Raw genomic sequence first — 25760 nt, 5'->3', positions numbered from 1 at the left:
CTAGAACCACTCTCAGTACCAAATGTCTTAGGCTTAGTTCTCTAGAGAAGTAAACCCAGTAAAGCATATAAATATACATATAAAGAGATTTATATCAAAGAAATGACTCACGTGGTTGTAGAGGCTGGAAAGCCCCAAGTCTGTGAGTCAGGCTGGAGGATTCTCCTGACTCATGTAGCTGCAGGGGCTGGTGAACCCCAGATCTGCAGGTGAGACAGCAGTGCTCTGATTCACAGTCTGCAGAGACTGATGAATCCCAAGATTGGCAGGCAAGATTGCAGATAAACTGCTAGCTCAAGTTCCAAGAACCAGAGGTCAGAAGAACAAGAGCCAGATGCAGGATCCAGAGCAAGCAAAAGGCCACAAGCCTTGCCAGAAATTCCATCTATATCGGATGCAGGCCATACCCAAGAGGGAACTCCCTTTTGTCTGATTGGTTACTCATAGCAGATCCCATCATAGAGGTGATCACATTATATCAAATCTTATCATGGAAGTGATTACATCATTATACAACTGCCAAACTACATCATAACTGCAAGCCACTGAGAATCATGACCCAGCCAAGTTGACACACAACCTTAACTATGACACAAGTTTTCCCACCTCAAGTCCAGTACTCTCCCCTGAAGGGGACTTCTCTTGCTCCCAGGTGAGTGGGATAGGGGAGTGGCCAGAGTAGGGCTGGAGGTAGGATGAGGTTATTGCCAGCATGGAATGGGGAAAGGGCTGTAGGGGAGGGCTGGCCTTGGAGTTGGGTGCTGGACCATTGACTCCTGAGGCCTACAGGGGGGCCTCCCTGGCCTCCATCCCAGGATGCTTACTGAGCTCTGATGTGTTGTTGTACACCTGGGCAACACTGAGCTGCAAGAGCCCTATCCCAACCTGGACCCGAAGCTTGGCTCCTGGGTGACCTCCACACCATCTCCAGATCACAGGCCACCTAGGATCTCGCTCATCAGTCCTGTTTTGAGCTTTGAGCCCCACCTTGCCCAAGAGCCCCAAGAAAGGCCTCCAAAGGATTTCCTACCCAACTATGCCCTTGTGCCACAGGCAAGTCACATCCCAAGGCTACCTCTTGTGTGGAACTCCTTCTGGCAGCCTAGCTACAACCCCTCAGTGGCCAACAGGCAGGTGGGCCTTGGTCTCCTAAGATGGGAAAAGCAGACCTTACTGCCCACAGAGTGGCTCTGGGGCAGCTCTAGCCTTTCCAGTGCCCAGGGCAGTTGGAACCACACAGGACGTGTGTGCGTGGGCATACACACACACACATACATGCACACTCTTCGCAGGTACATGTAAATACACACATAAAACTCGTGAATTCACAATGCTGGGTTCTCACCCACACATCAACTCAAATTCAAACAGGTAGATAAAACCTACCCACAAAAATTTGCACATATACATGGTTAAGTCACACCGCTACCATGTATTCATACCTGTACCTGTACGCGTACTACATACATGCACATATAAATGTTACTTCACAGAAAAGAATACTCAGATGAGAACCTCCTAACTCCCTTCTCTCTCCCTCCAAGCTTGCCTCAATCTGTCCCTAGCCTACTTCCCCAATCCTATCTCCCCAAACCTCCTGCCTTTCCCCAGCACACTGCTGATTGTGTGTGAGATGACCAGACAGCTGGCGGTGAGCTTCCTGGAGGTGAGCAAAATCTTCAGGGGTAAACATGACCATTTGTGACATGTCAGGAGCAGGGCAACGGGGCAGTTCTCTGTTCCATCTTCCAATGCCTGGAATGCTACCATTAGAAGGTCACTCCTATGAATTAGGCTTCTCGAAGATTAACAGGACACTGGAAAAGACCCTCAGTCCAGCCTCCTCATACCTCACATGGGAATCTGAGGCCCAGAGAGGGGAAGTTACTTGGCTAAGGTCACATATCAAACCAGAGACAGAGCCAGCACAGAACCCAGGACTCCTGGCTCTTCTTGTCTTTGCACCACCATCTGATGGAGGAGTCATCTGATTGGCCGCTGGGATCCCAAGAAAGCCCAGGCAGGAGCTCTCGTCCCTTCCAGGTGAGCTGACAACAGGATCCTGGGCACAGATAGAGGCTGGGGCCTCAGTGCTCATCAGGCCCTCTCTGAGCCACATCGGCGGGGCCATCCTGCCGCCTTCTTCCATCAGACTCTACTGCGGAGAGAAGTGGCATTGGTGTGCGGAAGCACTTCAAACCCTTCCAGGATGGTTGGAAACTCTGCAGAGAGACCAGGAGCTGGGTAAGAACAGATCAGACCTCTTCTCCCATCAGGCTGGGCCAGGCCCTGGAGGCAGGACACACAGGGCCTGGCCCTATCTTCACCTGAGACCTCCCTGGGAGAGGAAAGTAGACGACCCCACACAAGCAGGATGGAACCCAATCCTCCATCCTTCCAGGGCCTTACCCCACCTCCAGCTCCCATTGCAGGGACTGGCCCTACCCCTTCCACTCACCCACCTGAAGGGAGATTTCAGTGGAAGCTTTCAGGACAGGGAAGAAATGCTCTTCCCCCTCCCCCCCGCCCCCAACCTTTTCCCTTGCCCTAACAGGGACACCACCTGTATCCTCGCCCGAGCCCAGACCTCACCCAGGAAGAAGCGGATCAGGGTGACCACGAAAGCGACCAGCAGCAGTAAGGTGGCCCCACTCAGCACCTCCACACAGCGGCCACAGCAGTGGATCCACCATTTGGGCTGCAACACAGAGCACAGCTCAGATAGTGACAGTCCACCTCCCCGGGGCCCACACTTCAGCCTCCCATCTTGTCGTTGCAGCAGCCTCCAGGCTCAGATCCCTACCACTTGTCATCTACGGGACCCCTCCAAGCCCCCCTGCACCTTTTGGTCAAGTTCATTGCTGCAAATTGCTGCCCTTGGTACACCATGGTCTTGCTCAGACCTCCAGGAGCTCCTTATCCAGCTACACAGAGCCAACCACAGCCTCCACTTCCACACTCAAGGCCCTGCATGTGGGACCCCCCTCCCACCTTCCTCCCAGTTACCTCTACGTTGGCAGTCTGAGCATCCCCCGGCATCCCGTTCTCATTCCTGCCTTGACTCCCTTCCACCCACCTCCACACACCAAGGCATCCTGGGCTTGGGAGGCCACTTCCAAGCCTACATCCAAGACTTGCTTCTCTGAGCCCAGTCCACAAGGGAACTGACGGGTAAGGACTAGAGAGCTGGAGAACCCAAGCCCTGGCAATGTCCTCCCTCACCCTTCACTCATTCACCCACTCCTTCACTTATTTCCTCCCTCAGCAAATAATTACTGAGCACCTGGTACATCCTGGGCCTTATCCCAGGGGCTAGGCACACAGAGGTGACCAAGGCCTGGCCCAGCCCACAGCCTGGTAAAGAAACCAGAAACCCCCAGATAACCCTGGAGGCAGCCACTCTAGGAGAGGCATCTGAACACACCCTGTGGACCATATAAGAGGGAGCAGCCAGTGCTGTGAAGACTCAGGAGTCCCGGAGGTGAAACCCTGACCCTGACCCTGACCTTAAAAAATGACCGGGTTGTGAAGAACACCAAGGACACAGGGTAATTATGGGTGCAAGAGACGGAAAGGGCCACATAAACCAGAGACTACATCAGCCCGAGACCAGAAGAACTAGATGGTGCCTGGCTACAACCGATGACTACCTTGACAGGGAACATAACAGAGAGCTCCTGAGGGAGCAGGAGAGCAGTGGGATACAGACCCCAATTTCTCATAAAAAGACCATACTTAATGGTCTGACTGAGACTAGAAGGACTCCAGTGGTTATGGCCCCCAGGCCTTCTGTTGGCCCGGGACAGGAACCATTCCCAAAGCCAACTCTTCAGACAGGGATTGGACTGAATAATGGGATGGAGAGGGATGCTGGTGAGGAGTGAACTTGGATCAGGTGGACACTTGACACTATGTTGGCTTCTCCTGTCTGGAGAGGAGATAAGAGGGTAGAGGGGATTAGAAGCTGGTGGACTGGATACAAAAAGAGAGAGCAGAGGGAGGGAACGAGCTGTCTCATTAGGGGGAGAGCAATTGGGAGTATATAGAAAGGTGTATGTAAGTTTTTGTGTGAGAGACTGACTTAAAGCACACACACACACACACACACACACACACACACACAAAATGACCAGGGCAGCATGTGAAGAAGGGCTTCCAGGGAAGAGAACAGTGTGGGCAAAGGATTGCTATGTTCAGCCTGGCTAGACTGGGAACTGGGGTGTGGAAGATTAAAGTGGAGGGGTCTCAAAGGGCCAGGCTATGAGAGCCTTGAAGGCCAGTCCAAGGAGTTTGGACTTGATTCTGTCCACTGAAAGGTGTCCCTGCTCGCTCATTTTACTGTGCATAGAACTGGCAGCCAGGGAGTCAAAGGGGAGTGACAAAATTTACCCAGGGACAGGGCTTCCCTGATACTATCCTGTGCATCCAGGGTTCACGTAGGAGGCTGAAGGAGGTATTGATGGCAGGAAGCCTACCATCATGTGCCTGAAATCTCTGCCCAGGGGAAGCTGGGCTTTCTCTAGGTCTCAGGCCTACCCTGTGATGGGCCTGCTCCACCTGGCTGGGAGCATTCCTGGGGTTGGCAGAGATGGGAACCTAAAACCTGTGAGCCTCGTGTGTATTGTTCTCCCTTGCCAGGTGTGGTCCTCTTTGGTTAACTCTCAGGGCTCCCGGTGCACAGAAAGGATACCTGGCAGTAGAGGTAGGGGTAGGGAGCAACCCCAAGCTCTCTCCTTCTCTGCACCTCCAAGGAAGTTGCTGACAGAGCCAGGAAGGCCTTGTCTGCAGCCCTGACTTGCTTAAGACTCCGCCAGGGAGAAGAAATCTCTTTGCCACCTTGGCTGTGGGTGCTGCACCTCTCCCTGTCCTGTAAGGGAAGACAGCTGGCCTGAACTGCAGGTGTCAAATCCGGCTAAGCTGGTAACCTTCTCCTTACTTGGTGGCTGAGATGTAAAGAGGGAGGAAAGGAGGGAACAGAACCTCTCCCTAGGTCCCACTAACAGTACCCCAGCCCCCATAAGTCTTCCTTCCCTGGGAGAACACAGGGATGGGTGGAGAATGAATGAATGTGTACAAGTGGGGCAGCTTGGGGATGCTGGGGGTGGGCACATCACTAGATGTGTGTTCAGTGTGGGAGCAGGTAGATGAGTTGGAAGGTATGGGCCATAGAGCGCAGGCACCTGACTATTGGGAGTTATTTCTCCAGTGGAAAAGGTCCTTCCGCAGGCTGACTTGGCCTAGGGGCACCAACGGCTGTGCCGGAAGGACCCTTTCAGCACCTCTGGTTCCAAGAAAGAAGCCTTTCCTGTGGCTGCCCAGGGAGTCGAAGCAAAGTCCATACACCAGCTTCTCATTCCCCTGAGAAGCTGTTTTCCATGCGGGAGGACTACCCTGGTCCCTCACTGGCCCTGTGTTGGCCTCCACCCAGGCCTCTGCAGCCAGTATGGTTCAGCACCTCTTGGTGTCCAGCCAGCCCTTCCGGATGCTGGGGTAGAACTGTTGCCAGTTTAGCCTCAAGCCTTCATGATGCAATTCAGTCCCAACTGAAGAAACTCAAGTCTTCCTTGTAGGGCCTCATCCCCTCCCCTCCCAAGAGCCCTCCTAGTGGCCCCTGCACCTGGGAGAGTTTCAGGTTTCCTGAGAACCAAGTCCTGGCTGGGTGTCAGGTTGCAGGGAGAGCAGGGAGAGGGGGTGCTGGAGCTCAGGTTGCGGCTCACCCTGGAAGACTCTGGGGATACCATGGTTAGGTAACAGTTCCAGCTCTGCCCAGCCTTAGGGAGTCTGGTCCCACCCCGTTCATTAGCCCAGAAAGGCAAAGTTCTGAGCTAGGTCAGGAGCAACAAAGGTGAAGAGGTGAGATCTGCCTCGTTCTCCCTAGGGGTTCTACAGGGGTCCCTGAGCTTGTCACCAACCATAGACGAAAGGACTCTCATCCCCATTTTACAGACGAGCATATGGAGGCCCGGGGAGGGAAGTGACTTGGCCAGTAAAGGCAGAGTCTGATGAGCACCCAGGCCTCCAGCCCACTGATCTGCTCTACCCTGCTCTTCCCATTGCCCCAGACTGCTCTGCATGCACATAAGGGGCCTGAAGAAGCAGAGGGTTAAAATGCCTCTGCCCACCTGTGGCTTAACTGCCCTGAGTCTTCTCAGAGCCCTGTGTGTGTGTATGCGTGCATGGGTGCGTATGTGCATGTGTGCGTTGGTGGTAACCGGATTCTTGAGTCCAGGTATTGAGTGTCTTCATCTTTATCACCAAGCCCCTCCTCCTTGCTGACTCCTCTCCTTGCATGGACCCCTTTCCATTGCCCTCCCCCTTCCTCTCAGGGGTGTCCCCTTCCCCCCTTATGGAGTCACTCACAAACCGTGTCCCCTCACTGAGCTCCCTCCCTATCATATGTAAGGCTGCCATTTTAACTCTGGAGTGTTCACTCTGAAATCCCTGCCTTGGGCTTCTCCCCCCACCCAAGGCTGTCCTGGGGGGATATGGCAGGGACACCTCAGTTACCTCCTTAGAGGACAGCTCCTCAGTTCTGCTGGCTTCCAGGTCTTGGGGAGGAGCCATCTGGCCTCTGGCTTGGGAAAGAGAAAGACTGAGGTTAACCAGAGATGGATGAGGACACCAAGTTGCTGTCCCCACCCACCACCCCATTCCAAGCCCAGGTCTCTTTCTTCATTTGTTAGGTGAGGGAGTGGTAGGGACCCAGGCCCCTGGCAGGCCACCCAGGGCTGGCTCCTGGCCTGCACCCCTGGCTACAGAAGAGGCCTGTTCCTCTCCACTGAGCACTTGAATCCAGAGCCCAGAGAAAGGGCCTGAGTGCCAAGCACACTCCCTTCTCAGGGCCTTTGCACCTGCTATTCCCTCTGCCTGGTAGGCCTCTGCCCAGGAATCTGCATGGCTTCTTCCCTCACTTCCTTCAGGTCTCAGCTTAATTGTCACCTCATCAGAGATGCCTTCCTGGGCCACCATGTCTAACACAACATCCTGAAACCCCTTGCCCTTTACCCTTCTTTATTCTTCATGGTACTTCTGGCCCCCTGACTTCTTATGTAGTAATTCTTCCCACAGTAGAATGGGAGTTCCATGAGATCAGAGTCTTTATTTCATTCACAACTTTATCCCCGGTACCCAGACAGTAGTGGTACATGGTAGTCATTTGAGAAATATTTGCTAGATACACGTAGTTACTCATTTAGTCATTGCAACAATCTTAGGAGGTAGGTATTACTATCACACCCAATTTCATATAGCAAAACTGAGGCACAGAGAGACCAAGTAAATCATCTAAGGCCACACAGTTAAGAAGTGAGGATGCCAGAATTGAACCTGGATCGCAGGACACCAAGGCCCCAGTTCCTGTCCACTATGCCAGCCTGCTGTGGTGTAACCAGCATTAATCTCACTGTACTGTGGGGCTCCAGGGGTGTCCTGTTCAGCTGAAAACACAATTCCTGGCCCACAGGCAGGGCTGGTACAGCCAGTACCCAGCCTTCCCGGCACACCCTCTGGGGATCTGCTGGCCCCTCCTGACCTCATCCCCTCTCCACAAAGAGAGCCCAGCCCTGTTCTCTCCCAGTGTGGACACAGGCTGACCCAGATGGGGACACAGATAGACAAAGAGAAAGGTTCCCAAGGCTGCTGGGACAACTGTAGAAGACCAGCTGTCCAAGACAGGACATGGAAAACCAGAAAGGCAAGCCAGGGTGTTGGGAAGCTGAAGCTCCTTCCCAGACAAACCTGGGTGCAAGAAGTGTGTGCGTGTTCATGCCTTGTACAACCAGGTGCTAGATCTGAGAGAGAGGGGCCTCTGCACTTTGGAGGGCACAGCTGTGCCCCTCACCTCAGGGGAAGGTGTCCACAGGGGAAGGCCAAGGGAATGTGGCTCTCCAGAACCCGCACTCCACACTCCTAGAACATGCGCTGGGACCCTGGAAGTCCCAGCCCACAGGGCCCCAGCCTGGTTGCAGGGGCCGTGTGAACCTCTTCCCCAGGTCCACCCTCCTGAGGGTGACCATGCTGCCTGAGTTCCCACCATCAGGCCACAGGTCTGTGGATGGAAGCCAGCTGTCCCTACTCCACCATGTTCAATCATGGAACCCTGAGAACTCTGAATGTGCACTTGGCCTTCCTGTTTGTTAGGAAAGCATAGGTGCCTATTTAACAATGTGTTGGCTTAATTTATAGCTTTTAGACATTTAGTCATATGGTGTGAGGGACTCTATTAAAGTTCTTGCCCTGGACACTGCAAACAGCAGGCATGGGTCTGCCCTATGTGGGAGCCCCTCTTTGAACCCCTATCAGCCTGGGTTCCAGACTCCCTGTGGAGTCTAGTCTAGGCTGCTCCTCAAAGTATGGTCTCTGCACCAGCAGCATTAGCACCATCTGGGAGAAATAGACACCCTGGAGCCCACCCCAGACCTGGAAAACAGAATCCACATGTTAACAAGATCCCAGGTGATTGGTGTACTTGGTAAAAGTTTGAGAAGTGCTGTGCTAGAGTCTAGAAGACCGTTAATTTTCTGAGAGTTTGGGCAGAATTTGGCCTGAATCACTCCCTGGAATCAGCTTCTCTCCTCTGCTTCTCCCTTACCACCCTCCACCCCTTCCCCAGAGTCCTATTCTTTGAGGGATGGTCTTCTCCGAGGGTTCTAGAAGGGTGGGGAGAGGGATGGAGGCAGTGGGTGTTAGCAGACCTTACCTCTCCAGGGATTGCTGCTTGGGAGCAAGCACAGCTCCAATATGCCACTTTTCTCTGGTCACTGGTCCCTTATTCAGTGCTTTCTGGGAATTATTGGGTCTCGGAGGATCTTCCTGCCAATGGTTGGAGAGTGGGCCCCGCCCTGGGCCGCCAGGTGCAGTGAGTGAACTGTGTACACAGGAAGGGGGCCTACTCGAAAATAATGCATTCATTCTCTCTGCCGCTTCTGTCTGCACTGGGCCAGGAAGGGGACAGCTGAGCTTTAGCACCCTTTTCTTGTGCTGAGGAAGCCAGAGACCCAGAAAGCAGAAACAGAACTAGCTGGGAATTGATCTCCAGAGGTTTAGGACTAGGGTTGCCAGATAAAACATAGGATACCCAGTTAAACCAAATTTTAGATAAATAATGAATAATTTTTTAGCATAAGTATGTCCCATGCAGTATTTGAAATATATTGATACTAAATGTTATTTGTCGTTTATCTGAAATTCACATTTAAGATATGATTCCTTATTTGTTAAATCTACTTAGGGCTGCTTTCCACAAGGGGACCTCGTCTGAACACTCAGCCTGCGTTCTGGTCTGGAGCTCTGCAGTGGGATTGACTGGTGGGGTCTCATCCACAGGGGCAGGGGCTATTGCTGGGACCAAAGCTTGGGCAACGTGGGGTGGGATGACTCTGGAGGCCTTGTCAGCGTTCTGGCCTCAGAGTAAGGGTGAGGCTGGTGGCAAGCCTCACTGGTCATGGCAACCAAGTTCAGGAGAGCTGGTGGGCTGGGTGGAAGTGTTGGGAGCAATGGGCTGGGGTTTCAGGAATGACAGTGCTGAGGCCAGGCCCCTCATGTCCACTGGCAGAGGGAAGTAAAGAGACCATCCCCCAATGGCATGTTGGTTGGACGAAGTGATGGGTTGGTGCCTTCTCCACTTTGCCACCCCACAACCCATGCCCCTCACACACAGCCACAGCACCTCCTAGCCTCAGCAGGCTGTCCATCGGGTATCTGTCTGTCTCCCTCACTGGCCCATGAGTTCTCTGAGGCCTTTTTTTCACAGGTCACAGCCTGGCGCAGTGTGATGGGCTCTGCAAATGAGAACATGGGAGCTTGAGGCCAAGTCAAGGAGGTTCCTGGACCACCTTCCTGTAGCACTTCTAAAGGTAGCCCCTGGGTGTTCTCCTTCCTTCATTTCACACACTGCTTTGTTTTGTTTTGTTTTCCTGTTCTTTTTTTTTTTTTTTAATTGTTGTTGAGAGTATACACAGCAAAACATACACCAATTCAACAATTTCTACGTGTACAATTCGGCTGCATTGATTACATACTTTAAGTTGTGCAATCATTCTCACCTTTCTTTTCTGAATTGTTCCTCCCTCATTAACATGAATTCACTGCTCCCTAAGTTTCCTTTCTGACCTTTCGAGTTGCGCTGTCAATAGATAGTTCTTTAAAAGAACAGGATGTTCAAGGCAAACGGTTTTTACTAAACAAAGTACTGTTTCGTTTGAAGAAGACTTCCAGGGATATTTTTGATTTAAGGTTAGAGATTATCTCAGGGCAACAGGTTCAGGGGTTCATACAGCCTCAATGACTCCAAAAAGTCTGGATTCCATGAGATTTTTTAATTCTTTTCCACATTTCTCCCCCCTATTGATCAGGATTCTTCTGTAGAATCTTTGATCAAAATGTTCAGTAGTGGTAGCTGGACACCATCCAGTTCTTTTGATCTCATGGCAAAGGAGACAGTAGTTCATGGAAGCAATTACCCACACATTCCATTTCCTCCTCCTATTCCTGACTCTCCTTCTTCCTCTGTTGCTCCAGGCAAATAGAGGCCAATCTTTGTAACTTGGATGGCTGCTTGCAAGATGTTAAGACCTCAGGCTGTATGTAACAAGGTAGGAGGTAGAACAGAGGCACTAAAAACTATATTAGGCCAATTACCTAAGAGGTCCTATGAAACCATGACCCTAAACCTCCAAACCAAGGAACCAAATCTTGTGAGGTGTTTGGTTGTACATAAGCAGCCTCAGCAGTTGCTCTTTTTTTTTGGTTCTTGTTGTAAACATATCTTTCATACAACATTTGCCAACTCAACTTTTTACAGGTTGTCGTAGGCTGGGTTCTCTAGAGAAGAAAAACCAGCAAAGTCTCTCTATATATACATATACATTCGCCTTGGAAACACTGGTTGCATAGTGGTTAAGTGCTACAGCTGCTAACCAAAAGGCCATCAGTTCAAATCTACCAGGCTCTCCTTGAAAACTCTATGATGCTACTGTGTCAATCCATCTCATTGAGGGTCTTCTTCTTTTCCGCTGACCCTGCACTTTACCAAACATGATATCCTTCTCCAGGGACTGACCCCTCCTGGCAACATGTCCAAAGTATGTAAGACACAGTCTTTCCATCCTTGCTTCTAAGGAGCATTTTGGTTTTACTTCTTCCAAGACAGATTTGTTCATTCTTTTGGCAGTCCATGGTATATTCAATATTTGCCAATACCACAATACAAAGGCGTCAATTCTTCAGTCTTCCTTATTTGCTCTCCAGCTTTCACGTATGAGGCAAATGAAAATACTAAGGCTTGGGTCAGGTGTACCTTAGTCTTCAAAGTGACATCGTTGCCTTCCAACACTTTATAAAGAGGCCCCTTGCAGTAGATTTGCCCAATGCAATGTTTCTTTTGGTTTCTTGACTGCTGCTTCCATGGATGTTGATTGTGGATCCAAGTAAAATGAAATTGTTGACAACTTCAATCTTTTCTCCATTTATCATGATGTTGTTTATTGGTCCAATTGTGAGGATTTTTGTTTTCTTTATGTTGAGGTATAATCCATACTGAAGGCTGTGGTCTTTGGTCTTCATCAGTAACTGCTTCAAGTCCTTTTCACTTTCAGCAAGCAAGGTTGTGTCTTCCACTTAACATAGGTTGTTAATGAGTCTTCCTCCAATCCTGATGCCTCATTCTTCTTCATATAGCCCAGCTTCTCAGATTATTTGCTCAGCATACAGATTGAGTAGGTATGGTGAAAGAATACAACCTTGACGCACACCTGTCCTGACTTTAAACCGATCAGTATCCCCTTGTTCTGTCCAAACAACTGCCTCTAGATCTATGTACAGGTTCCTCATGAGTACAATTAAGTGTTCTGGAATTCCCATTCTTCACAACGTTATCTATAATTTGTTATGATCCACACTGTCAAATGCCTTTGCATAGTCAATAAAACACAGGCAAACATCCTTCTGGTTTTCTCTGCTTTCAGCCAGGATCCATCTGACATCAGCAATGATATCCCTGGTTCCACATCATCTGAACCTGACCTGAATCTCTGGCAGTTTCTTGTCAATACACTGCTGCAACCACTTTTGAATGATCTTCAGCAACATTTTACTTGCGTGTGATATTAATAATATTATTCAATAATTTCTGCATTAGGTTGCATTGCCTTTCTTGGGAATAGGCATAAATATGGATGTTTTCCAGTCAGTTGGCCAGGTAGCTGTCTTTCAAATTTCTCGGCATAGACAAGTGAGCACCTCCAGCGCAGCATCTATTTGTTGAAACATCTCAATTGATATTCCATCAATTCCTGGAGCCTTGTTTTTCCCCAATGCCTTCAGTACAGCTTGGAGTTCTTCCTTCAGTACCGTTGGTTCCTGATCGTATGCTACCTCTTCAAAAGTTTGAACGTCAACCAATTCTTTTTGGTATAATGACTCTGTGTATTCCTTTTATCTTCTTTTGATACTTCTTGCATTGTTTAATATTTTCTCCATAGAATCCTTCACTATTGCAGCTCAAGACTTGAATTTTTTCTTCGGTTCTTTCAGCTTTAGAAATGCTGAGAGTGTTCTTTCCTTTTGGTTTTCTATCTTCAGCTCTTTGCACATGTCATTATAATGCTTTACTTTGTCTTCTCGAGCAGGCTCCATTGAAATCTTTTGTTCAGTTCTCTGGAAATCCTCGTGGCTTAGTGGTTAAGAGCTACAGCTGCTAACCAAAAGGTTAGAAGTTCAAATCCACCAGGTGCTCCTTGGAAACTTTATTGGGGAGTTCTACTATGTCCCACAGGGTGGCTATGAGTCAGAATCGACTCAACAGCAATGCGTTTTTTGTTGTGGTTGTTTGGTTTAGTTCTTTTACTTCATCATTTCTTCCTTTTGCTTTAGTTGCTCAATATTCAAGAGCAAGTTTCGGAGTCTCTTCTCACATCCATTTTGGCCTTTTCTTTCTCTCTTGTCTTTTTAATGACCTCTTGCTTTCTTGATGTATAATGTCCTTGATACCATTCTACAACTCATCTGGTCTTCAGTCGTTAGTGTTCAATGCATCAAATCTATTCTTGAAATGGTCTCTAAATTCAGGTGTGATATTGGTCGTATTTTGGCTCTCGTCTACTTGTTCTAATACTCTTCGGTTTCAGTTTGAGCTTGCATATGAGCAATTGATGGTCTGTTCTGCAGTCGGCTCCTGGCCTTATTCTGACTGATGATATTGAGCTTTTCCATCATTTCTTTCTATAGATGTAGTCTATTTGATTCCTGTGTATTCCATCTGACGAGGTCCACGTGTATAGTTGTCATTTGTGTTGGTGAGAAACAGTATTTGCAATGAAGAAGTCGTCGGTCTTGCAAAATTCTATCATCCCATCTCTGGCATCGTTTCTATCACTAACGGCATATTTTCCAACTACTGATCCTTCTTTGTTTCCAACTTTCGAATTCCAATCACCAGTAATTATCAGTGCATCCTGATTGCATGTTTGATCGATCTCAGACTGCAGAAACTGTTAAAAAATCTTCAACTTCTTCATCTTTGGCCATAGTGTTTGGTGCATAAATTTGAATAATAGCCAGTAGTAACTGGAATTCCTTGTAGGTGTATAGATATTATTTTTATCACTGACAGCATTGTACTTCAGGATAGATCTTGAAATGTTCTTTTTGATGATGAATGCAATGCCATTCCTCTTCAAGTTGTCATTCCCAGTATAGTAGACTATGATTGTCTGATTGGACAATACTAATCCATTTCAGCTCACTAATGCCTAGGATATCAATGCTCATGCGTTCCATTTCATTTTTTGATGATTTCCAATTTTCCTAGATTCATATTTCATACATTCCACATTCCAGTTATTAATGGATGTTTGCAGCTGTTTCTTCTCATTTTGAGTCATGCCATATCAGCAAATGAAGGTCCTGAAAGCTTGACTCCATCCACGTCATTAAGGTGTACTCTGCTTTGAGGAGGCAGCTCTTCCTCAATTGTCTTTTGAGTGCCATCCAACCTGGGGGGCTCATCTTCTGTAACTATATCAGACAATGTTCCACTACTATTCATAAGGTATTCACTGGCTAATTCTTTTCAGAAGTAGACTGCTGGGTCCTTCTTCCTAGTCTGTCTTATCCTGGAAACTCACGTGAAACCTGTCCGCCATGGGAGACCCTGCTGGTATCAGAATACTGGCAGCATAGTTTCCAGGATCACAGCAACATGCAAGCCCCCACAGTAAGACAAACTGACAGACACATGGGGGTCCTTTTTTACTGTTAAATATTATTTAGTTTTAACAAGACTTCAGGAGAATTTTTGGTTTAAAATTTAAAGATTATCTCAGGGTAATAATTTCAGTGGTTCATCTACCCTCCATGGCTCCAGGAAGTCTGAAGTCCATGAGAATTTGAAATTCTGTTCTGCATTTTCCCCCTTTTAATCAGGATTTTTCTATGGAAACTTTGATTAAAATGTTCAGTAATGGTGGCCAGGTACCATCCACTTCTGGTCTCATGGCAAAGGAAGCAGTTGTTCATGAAGGAAATTAGCCATACATTCTATATCCTCCTTCTATTCCTGACTCTCCTTCTTTTGTTGCTCGAGGTGAATACAGATCAATTGTTCTGCCTTGGATGGCCACTCGCAGGATTTTAAGACCCTAGGCATTATGCAACAAACTAGGGGGTAGAACCCTCGTTTCATTTCTTGACTGCTGCTTCCAAGAGTGTTTATTGTGGACCCAAGTAAAATGAAATCCTTGACTACTTTAATATTTTCTCCATTTATCATAATGTTGCATAATGGTCCAATTGTAAGGATTTTTGTTTTCTTTATGTTGAGTTGTAATCCATGCTGCAGGCTGTAGTCTTTGATCTTAATTAGTAACTGCTTCAAGTCCTCTTCACTTCTGGCAAGCAATGTTGTGTCATCTGTATATTGCAGGTTGTTAATGAGTCTTCCTCCAATCTTGATGTCACATTGTTCTTACTATAGTCCGACTTCTCAGGTTATTCGCTCAGTATACAGATTGAATAAACATGGTGGAAGGATACAACCTTCATGCACATCTTTTCTGATTTTAAACCACACTGTAAGCTCTTGTTCTCTCCAAAGGACTGTCTCATGGTTTATGTAGACATTCCACATGAGTGCAATAAAGTGCTTGAAAATTCCCATTCTTTGCAATGTTATCCATTATTTGTTATGATCTACATAGTTGAATGCCTTTGCTTGGTCAATAAAACACAGGTAAACATCTTTTCGTTTTCTCTCTCTTCAGCCAAGATCCATCTGACATCAGCAGTAATATCCCTCTCTGATAAAGTTGTGTGTCAATTTGTCTGGGCCACGATTCTTAGTGGTTTGGCAGCTTTGATATAGTTTGGCAGTCATATAATGATGTGATCACTTCCGTATGAGATTTGATGTAATGTGATCACCTCCATGATGGGATCTGCTATGAGTAGCCCATCAATTGAAAGGGAGTTTCCTTGAGGGTGTGTCCTGCATCCAATATAGGTGGGCTCTCTGGCAAGGCTTGTGGGTTATTGCTTGCTCTGGATCCTGCAACTGGCTCTTATTCATCGGACCTCCAGTTTTTGGAACCTCAGTTAGCAACTTACCTGCTGTCTTGTCTGCCCATCTTGGGATTTATTGGTCTTTGCAGCCTGTGAGCAAGAGCCCAGCTGTCTGACCTGTCAATTTTGGGTTTGCCAGCCCCTGTGACTACATGAATTAGAAGAAGCCTCCAACTTGACCCACGGATTTGGGGCATTCCAGCCTCTACAAGGGGGTGAGCCATTTCCTTGATATAATCTTTCTATATAGAAATTTATGCACTACTGGTTTTGCTTCTCTAGAGATCCCAGCCTAAGATATTTGGTTCCAAGAGTGGTTCTAGAGAAACTAAATTGTAAGAATTAGTTTTCTAAATTGGTTCTCAAGTCTGGTTAGTCTTAAAGATGTTGATGACTCTGCTTCCAGCAGTAAAGAGGGCACTGCTAATCCATGATGTGTTAGGTGGCATTAGAAATACGCAAAATATCACCACCCATAAAGCAGGAATTGGTGAGAGGTGAGGCTCTTGGTGAATGCATGTTTGATACCTTTCCACGATTTTGCTAGAATGAGAAGTATAAGGAACCTGGTTGGTTGGTCCTACTCTCAATAGACAAAGTTATGAAAGAAAGAGATGAGCTCAGGGCTCCAGAGTCAAAGCTCAAGAACCACATAAACAACCTCAAAGCTTCCACTTGTGCCTTGAAAGTCTTATTTCTTGTCATAACAGAGCCAATATTGCTGAAAGTCAAACAAGAGTCTTATGGTAAGAGTGGCCGAATTACAATGCCAACTGAATTCCCAACCTCGAGTGGTGTCTAAAGCTAAAGGGAGGGCATTGATTGTGTAGAAATGGGATCCTGAAACTTGGGATGGGGACATAGGGGCGGACAATCAGAAAGCTGGGGACTCAGAGCCCCTAAATTCCATCGAATCACTCCTGCCAACAGAATCAGCCCTCTCACTCCCATCTGAAGGTATTACTCCATCTTTGTCTGCTAAGCCACCGTCCCCAGGAAAACTGTTAGCCCCTCCACTCCAACTGATGAGTTGACCCAGCTGGGTCTGAAGAGACTTAGTCTGAGTCATTCCCTGGGGCATTGCCTGTGGCAGATGCCTTACAAGACAATGCTGAATGTTCTCAAAACTCCTCCCACCACCCATTTTGGCTTCTAGACCTATAACTAGACTTAAGCCCTAATGAGCCTCAAAAGGTGAAGTACAAAGTGTGACCCAGGAGGAGGTATGCTACACTCCAAAAGCACAGGTTGACTTTTCTAATATGCACAAACAGAAACCTGGGGAATGTGTGTGGGAATGGCTATTCAGGGCCTGGAATAATGATGCAAGGAACACAGAGATAGATCAGTCTGAGTTCATTTACATGGGCCCACTAAGCACAGATTCTTCATTCAATGTTTCAGCTCGAGAGGTTAGGAAAGAATTTAATAGTTTATTTGGATGGGTCACTGAGGCGTGGATTATGTGGTAGCCTACACTAAATCAAGTTGAAGTACTAGACCTGCCTTGATGTATGTAGAAGAAAGTATCCAAAGGCTTAGGGAAAGTGGCATGCTAGACTGGATTTATCAGGTTAGACCCACAGACCCACACATGGAGTGCCCAGAGGACACATCTTTTAATACAACTGTGAGGAACAAATTTATGAAAGGAGTTCCAGCATCCTTTAAGACTACCGTGAATGCTACTTTATGTAAATCAGATCTGGCAGTGGAAACTGCCCTAACTGAATTAAGACACCTAACTACAATGGGGCTGATTGGACCCTGTGGTAATAGAGGGTCAAGTGGCGGCACTCAATTGACACAAACAAGGTGGGCGTGATTACTTTAATGAACAGCAGAATCAGAGCAGTAATCAGAATAGTCTGACTTATATGGATTTACGGCTTTGGCTACTTAGTCATGGTGGCTCTAGAAGTGAAATAGGTAGGAAATCTATTAAATATTTACTTGATCTGTACTAATGGAAGAATTCTAGGTCAAGTGAACAGCAGTCTAACCTGAACCACCAAAATAGAGAGTCACAGTTCCTCAACCAATTCCCAGATTGAGTGAATTTACAGACTCATAAGTACTTGAATGAAGGGGAGACTGGGTCCCCTTGAAGAAGGACTCCCATACACTGCCAAAAACTTATGCTGTTAATCTTTCTCCCAGCCTTTCACAAAGGAATCTATGGCCTTTTACTACAGTGGTGGTTTGCTGGGGAAAAGGAAATGATCAGGCTTTTGGGGAATTATTGGATACTGGCTCTGAACTGACACTAATTCCAGGAGACCCAAAATGTTACTGTGGCCTACCAGTCAGAGTGGGGGCTTACAGAGGTCAGGTTATTAATGGAGTCTTAGCTCATGTCCCTCTCACAGTAGGCCCAGTGTGTCCCTGAACCCATCCTGTAGTGATTTCTAGTTTCAGAATGCATAATTGGAATAGATATCCCCAGCAACTGGTGGAACTCTCACACTGAATCCTTGACAAATGGAGTAAGGGCGATTATGATAAGAAAAGCCAAGTGGAAGCCATTAGAACTGGCCCTACCTAGGAAAATAGTAAACCAAAAGCAACACTGCATTCCTGGAGGGATTGCAGAAATTAATGAAGGATGCAGAGATGGTGATTTCCACTATATCCCTATTCAACTTGCATATTTGTCCTTTGCAAAAAAAGATGGATCTTGGAGAATGACAGTGGATTATTGAAAATTAACCAGATGATGACTCCAATTGCAGCTGCTGTTCCGGATGTGGTTTCATTGCTTGAGCTAATTAACACATTTCCTGGTACCTGGTATGCAGCTATTGATCTGGCTAATGCCTTTTTCTCCACACCTGTTTCAAAGCACCACCAGGCTTTAGCTGGCAAGGCCAGCAATACACCTTCACTGTCTTACCTCAGAGATATATCAACTTTCCAGCCCTATGTCATAATTTAGTCCTCAGGGATCTTGATCACCTTTCCCTTCCATAAGACATCACACTGGTTGACTACATTGATGACTTTATGCTGATTGGACCTAGTAAGGAAAAGTGTCAATGACTCTGGATTTATTGATAAAATATTTGGGTACTAGAGGGTGGGAAATTAATCCAACAAAAATCAGGCACTTCCCACCTCAGTAAAATTTCTAGTGGTCCAGCAGTGTGGGGCATATTGAGATACTCCTTCTAAAGTGAAGGGTAAGTTATTGTATCTGGCCTCTCCCACAAATAAAAAGGAGGCACAATACCTAGTGGGCCTCTTTGGATTTTGGAGGCAACATATTCTTCATTTAGGTGTGCTACTCCAGCCTATTTATCAAGCGACTCAAAAAACTGCTAGTTTTGAGTGGGGGCCCACAACAAAAGAAGACTCTGCAACTGGTTCAGGCTGCCATGCATGCAGCTTTGCCACTTGGGCCATGGGCTGATCCCATGGTGCATGAAGTGTCAGAGTCCAATAGAGATGCTGTTTGGAGTCTTTGGCAGGCCCATATTGGTGAATCACAGCACAGACCCTTAGGATTTTGGAGCAAAGCCTTGCCATCCTCTGCAGATAACTACTCTTCTTTTGAGAAACAGCTTTTGGCTTGTAACTGGGCCTTAGTAGAGTCTGAAAGCTTAACCATGGGACACCAAATCACCATGCAGCCTGAGCTGAGTGAATTGGATGAAGTCTGACCCACAGAGCCATAAAGTCAGACTGCACAGCAGCACTTTATCATTAAATGGAAGTGGTATATATGAGATAGGGCCCAAGCAGGACCTGAAGGTACTAATAAGTTGCATAAAGAAGTGTACCAAATGCCCATGGTCTCCATTCCTGTCACATTACCTTCCATCTCCCCATCTGTACCTATGGCCTCATGGGGAGTTTCTTATGATCAGTTAACTGAGGAAGAGAAAACCTGTGCCTGGTTTACAGATGGTTCGGCATGATATGCAGGCACCACCAGAAAGTGGATAGTGGCAGCACTACAGCCCCTTTCTGGGACCTCTCTGAAGGATAGTGGGTGAAGGTAAATCCTCTCAACCAGCAGAACTTCAAGCGGTGCACCTGGTTGTTCACTTTGTTTGTAAGGAGAAATGGCCAGATGTGTGATTGTATACTGATTCATAAGCTATGGCCAATGATTCAGCTGGATGGTCAAGCACTTGGAAGGGACACCATTGGAAAATTGGAGATAAGGAGGTATGGGGAAGAGGTATGTGGATAGATCTCTCTGAATGGCCAAAGAAGTGAAGATATCTGTGTCTCATGTGAATGCTCACCAAAGGGTGGCCTCAGCAGAGGAGGACTTTAACTATCAAGTTAATGGGACGATGCGTCCTGTGGAAACCAGTCATCTCTTTCCCAAGCTATGCCCATCATTGCCCAATGGGCTTATGAACTAAGTGGTCATGGTGGCAGGGATGGAGGTTATGCATGGGTTCAGCAACGTGGACTTCCATTCACCAAGGCTTACTTGGCTACAGCCACTGCTGAGTGCCCAGTCTGCCTGCAGCAGAGACCAATACTAAGTCCCTGATATGGCACCATCCCTGGAGGTGATCAGCCAGGAGCCTCCTGGCAGGTTGATTACATTGGACCACTTCCATCATGGAATGGGCAGTGTTTTGTTTTTACTGGAAAAGAGACTTACCTTGGACATGGATTTGCCTTCCCTGCATGCAATACTTCTGCCAGAATTACCACTGTGGACTTACAGAATGCCTTATCTGCCATCATGGTATCCCACACAGCTTTGCCTCCTATCCAGGGACTCACTACACAGAAAATGAAGTGTGGCAGTGTGCCCATGCTCACGGAATTCACAAGTCTTACCATGTTCCCCATCTTCCTGAAGCAGCAGGCTTGATAGAACAATGAAATGGCCTTCTAAAGACACAATTATGGTGCCATTTAGGTGGCAATACCTTGTGGGGTTAAGGCAATGTTCTCCAGGAGGCTGTATGTGCTCTAAACCAGCATCCAGTATTTCTCCCACAGCCAGGATTCATGGGTCCAGGAATCAAGGGATGGAAATGGGAGTGGCACCATTCACTATTACCCATAGCGATCCACATGCAAAAGTTTTGCTTCCTGTCCCTGCGACCTTATGATCTGAGGGTCTAAAGGTCTTAGTTCCTAAGGGAAGAATGCTCTCACCTGAAGACACATCACTGATTCCATTGAACTGGAAATTAAGATGCCACCTGGCCACTTTGGGCTCCTTATTCTTCAGGATCAACAGGCAAAGAAGGGAGTTACTATACTGGCTGGTGTAAGTGATCCTGATTCATATCAAGAAGAAATCAGATTGATATTACATAATGGAGGTAAAGAAGAGTATATCCGGAATGCAGGAGATCCCTTAGGGTGTCTGCTAATACTACCATGCCCTGTGATTGAAGTCAATGCAAAACTACAGCAATCCAATTCCAACATGACTACTAATGGCCCGGAATCTTCAGGAATGAAGATTTGGATCACCCCACCAGGCAAAGAACCATGACCAGCTGAGGTGCTTGCTGAGGGCAAAGGGAATAAGGAGTGGATGGTGGAAGAAGGAAGTTCTAAATATCAGTTACAACAATGTGACCAGTTGCAGAAACAAGGACTGTAATTGTTACGAGTATTTCTGCCTTCTGTGTGTGTTCTTTGTATCACGCTAGCACAAGTCTAACTTTATAACTGTATTTATTCTGGTATTATGTATGGTTTAAGGAGATGTGTACAGATGCCAAATTGACAAGGGCTGGACTGTAATTGTTAAGGTTATGTGTTAACTTGGCTGGACTATGATTCTCAGTGATTTGACAGTTATGATGTAGTTTGGCAGTCATACAATGATGTGATCACTTCCATGATGAGATTTGGTATAATGTGATCACCTCCATAATGGGATCTTCTGTGAGTAGCCCATCAGCTGAAGGTTTCCTTGGGGTGTGGCTGGCATCCAATATAGGTGAACTCTCTGGCAAGGCTCATGGGGTTTTGCTCGTTCTGGATCCTGCAGCTACCTCCTGTTCATCGGACTTCCAGTTCTTGGGATTTGAGCTAGCAGCTTGCCTGCTATCTTGCCTGCCGTGTGGGATTCGTTCATCTCTGCAGCCTGTGAGACGGAATCCTGCTGTCTGACCTGCAAATCTTGGGTTTTCCAGCCCCTGTGGCTATGTGAATTAGGAGAAGTCTCCAGCCTGACCCATGGATTTGGGGCATTGCAGTCTCTACAAGCACATGAGCCAGTTCCTTGACATAAATCTTTCTATGTAGATATTTATATGCTTTATTGGTTTTGCTTCTCTAGAGGACACAGCCTAAGACACCCTCATTCCACGTTCTCTTCTGAATCTGGCTTGAATTTCTGGCAGTTCCTTGTTGATGTACTGCTGCAATTTTGAATTATCTTCAGCAAAATTTTACTTGCAAGTGATATTAACAATATTGTTCAGTAATTTCTGCATTCTGTTGGATCACCTTTCTTTAGAATGGGCACAAATATGGATCTCTTCCAGCTGGTTGCCCAGAAAGCTGTCTTCCAAATTTCTTGGCATATACGAGTGAGCGCTCACAACACTGCATTTGTTTGTTGAAGCATCTCAGTTGGTGTTCCATCAATTTCTGGAACCTTGTTTTTTGCCAGTGCCTTCAGTGCAGCTTGGACTTCTTCCTTCAGTACCAACAGCTCCTGATCGTACTCTACCCCCTGAAATAGTTAAATGTCAAGAAATTGTTTTTGGTACAGAGACTGTGTATTCCTTCCATCTTCTTTTGATGCTCCCTGCGTCATTCAATATTTTAACCATAGAATCCTTCATTTTTGCAACTCGAGGCTTGAATTTTTTCTTCAGTTCTTTCAGCTTGAGAAATGCTGAGAATGTTCTTCCCTTTTGATTTTCTAACTCCAGCTCTTTGGACATGTCATTACAATACTTTGTCTTCTCAAACCACCTTTTGAAATCTGTTCAGTTCTTTTACACGATCATTTCTTCCATTTGCTTTAGCTACTCTACATTCAGGAGCAACATCTGACAAGCCTTTGTCAGTGTCTCTTCTGACATCCATTTGAGTCTTTTCTTTCTTTCCTGTCTTTTTAATGACCTCTTGCTTTCTTCATGTATGATGTCCTTGATGTCATCTCACAACTCATCTGTTCTCTGGTCATTAGTGTTCAAATCTATTCTTGAGATGGCCTCTACATTCAGGTGGAATATACTTGATTGTATTTTGGCTCTCATGGACTTGCTCTAATTTTCTTCAGGTCCAACTTGACCTTGCACATGAGCAATTGATAGTGTGTTCCGCAGTCGGCCCCTGGTCTTTTTCTGACTGATGGTATTGAGCTTCTCTATCGTCTCTTTCCACAAAGGTAGTCGATTTGATTTCTGTATATTTTATCCCTCAAGGTCCATGTGTATAGTCACTGTTTATGTCATTGAAAAAGGTATTTGCAATGAATAAGTCGTTGGTCTTGCAAAATTCTGTCATGCGATCTCTGGCATCGTTGTTATCACAAAGGCCATATTTTAAATCTACTGGTCCTTATGCTTTGTTTCCAACTTTTGCATTCCAATCACCAGTAGTTATCAATGCATCTTGATTGCATGTTTGATCAATTTCAAGCTGCAGAAGGTGGTAAAAACTTCAATTTCTTCATCTTTGGCATTAGTGGTTCGTGCATAAATATGAATAATAGTCATATTAGCCGGTCTTCCTTGTAGGTATATGAGTATTATCCTATCACTGACAGTGTTGTACCCCAGGATAGATTTTCAAACGTTCTTTTTGACCATGAATGTGACAGTATTCTTCTTCAATTTGTCATTCCCGGCATAGCAGTCCATATGATTGTCTGGTTCAAAATGGCCAATACCAGTCCATTTCAGCTCACTAATGCCTAGGATATCGATCTTCAAGCATTCCATTTCATTTTTGATGTCTTCCAATTTTCCTTAACTCATACTTCATATATTCCAAGTTACGATTACTAACGAATTTTTGCAGCTGTTTCTTCTTATTTTGAGGTGTGCCTCATCAGCAAAAGAAGGCCCCTAATGCTTTTCTCTATCCACATCATTAAAGTAGACTCTACATTGAGCAGGCAGCTTTTCCCCAGTCACATTTTGAGTGCCTTCGAACCTGAGGGGCTCATCTTCCAGCCCTATATCAGACAATGTCCCTCTGCTAATCCTAAGGTTTTCACTGGCTAATTTTTTCAGAAGTAGGTCACCAGGTCCTTCTTCTTAGGCTGTTTTAGTCTGAAAGCTCCTCTGAAACCTGCCCATCATGGGTGACCCTACTGGTATGTGAGATACTGGTAGCGTATCTTCCAGCATCACAGCAACATGCAAGTTACCATAGTACAACAAACAGCAAGTGGTGAGGTGATCAGGTAGATCATTTAGAGCTGTGCTCAGGAGCCTTCTGTTCTATAGCCCTCAGCATTGGCTTCATTCTCAGGTCTGTTCCCCTTATGGCCACAGGATGACTACTCAAGTTCCAGGTATCACAACTGAACATGACAATATCCAGAGGCAGAAAGGTCCATCTCTTCTAGATTTTTTTTCTTATGAGCCAAGAACTCTTTCCCTGCAGCCTCCCAGCAGACCTCCCCTCCTGTCTCATTGGTCAGATCTGGGTCGCATGCACCCACTCAGCCAATCACCATCAAGGAAAATGGGACTATGTCATCTTGGTGCAGTGGCTGTTGGGAGTCAACCAACGGGACTAAGAGAGAGTCACAGCCTGACAAACAGTGAATATGCAAAGATGGAGGAAGATGGGGAAAGACACTAGGTATGTCTGGATTAGGGAAAGTAAAAAGTCAAGGAGAAGGAAATAAGGTTCTAAGGTATATTTGGACTAATTTCAGACCCCTCGCCATCCTGGTCACCTTTCTGTTCATTTGTTCATTTATTGATTTATTCCTTCATACAGTTAGTTATTGAGGGCCTACTTCATACCAGGTCCTGTGTCAGTGCTATGAAATGAGTATTATTATTATTTCTATATTAAGATGAAGAAATTGAGGCTTACAGATAGCATAACTTGTTTAAGGTCCCAGAGTGGGTAAGATCTTAAAATTGTAAAGTCTGTCTGGCTCCAGAGGTCCCTGCTCCTGACACAGGGGTCTGAGCCCCCCTATCCCGAGAGGACTGAAGGGAGCTGTGAAAGGTCATTTGTCCCACATGGGCCTCACTCCCCTGGGCCCTGCCCATCTCCACAGAGTTTGGCTAGATGAGGCTTTGGTGCTTTTTGTGAGGAGTCAGGGCCTCAGCCAAGGCAGAGGCTATTCTGGAACCAGCTTCAGCCCAGCAGCTGCCTTCAATGCCTGGCACGGGAACTCAGAGTGAGGGCACTCCTCAGGTGCAAATACCATGGGCCGCACCCTTAATCCATCACACCACACCTCTCTGCCCCATAAAGGGCTGCTGTGGGACTCAAACACTGGGAAACCAGGACGCCTCTTAGTACAGGACCTGCCGCAGCTGGTTGGCCCTGCCTGGGGCAACCCACAGCCCCAGCTGCCCAGGTGGGTGTCTCCTTACTTTGTCACCTCAAGGGAAGCCTGGTTCAGGGAAAGGAGGGCAAAGGGCAGGCTTCTGTACTTGGCAGGTAACTGGAACTGGAACTTGAGGTGCAGCTGGGGATGGGATGGTGGCAGCCCTGGGCCTTCGCCATGACCTCTCTCCTGTCCCAGTCTAGGGGCAGTAGGAGTAGCAGCGGGAGGGGAAGGAACTAGTGCACCTCCCCACCCCATGCGTAGACCTGGATGGTATAGTAGGAAAAGCCTGGATGGGGATGCTAAACCAAGGGTTCTAGTTCCATCTCTGCCGTTGGTTTACCGTGCGACCTCAGGCAAGTGCTTCACCCTCTCTAGACAGATTTTCTCATCTGTAAAAGCAGAGGATTGGTTGTAATCTGTGAGATTCTTCCCATGCTGATGCTATCTCCTGTAAGTTTATGGTGGGACTGGATACTGGTGTCGCTCTGTCTTCCATCCTCCACCCCACCTGCTCTCACTCTAGTCCCATCCTGCAGCCTGAGCCCCTAAGCCAAAGTCTGGTGACTTTGAGTAATTTTCCAAAACATTGTGTGGTAGAGGCAGTGGGGAGGGGCACAACACCCTCATGGTCATCTTCCCTCTTCCCTGGAGGCAGGCCAGGAGAGCATTATCAGTTGAGGAACGTGGAGTGGGGAGTCCAAGGCCACATAACTAGGGAAGGGCAGAGATTGGCCTGTCA

The 25760-nt window shown here is 46.8% G+C and overlaps 1 long non-coding RNA gene across 1 annotated transcript in view; it reads right to left on the bottom strand.

The window, feature by feature from the left end:
• Positions 1 to 1508: 1508 nt before the first annotated feature.
• LOC126087399 (uncharacterized) overlaps positions 1509 to 25760 on the bottom strand; it is a 79127-nt gene continuing 54875 nt past the window's right edge. Inside the window, exons 3-5 of the long non-coding RNA XR_007519754.1 lie at positions 6508 to 6571; positions 2593 to 2698; positions 1509 to 2222 (exon numbers count right to left, since the gene is read on the bottom strand). This is a non-coding gene — a long non-coding RNA (uncharacterized LOC126087399). The remainder of the gene's footprint in view (positions 2223 to 2592; positions 2699 to 6507; positions 6572 to 25760) is intronic.

Source organism: Elephas maximus, chromosome 12 (assembly GCF_024166365.1).
Source record: "Elephas maximus indicus isolate mEleMax1 chromosome 12, mEleMax1 primary haplotype, whole genome shotgun sequence".
Taxonomy (NCBI): domain Eukaryota; kingdom Metazoa; phylum Chordata; class Mammalia; order Proboscidea; family Elephantidae; genus Elephas; species Elephas maximus.
The sequence above is the reverse complement of the archived record's forward strand: the minus strand, read 5'-3'. Positions and strand labels throughout refer to the sequence as shown.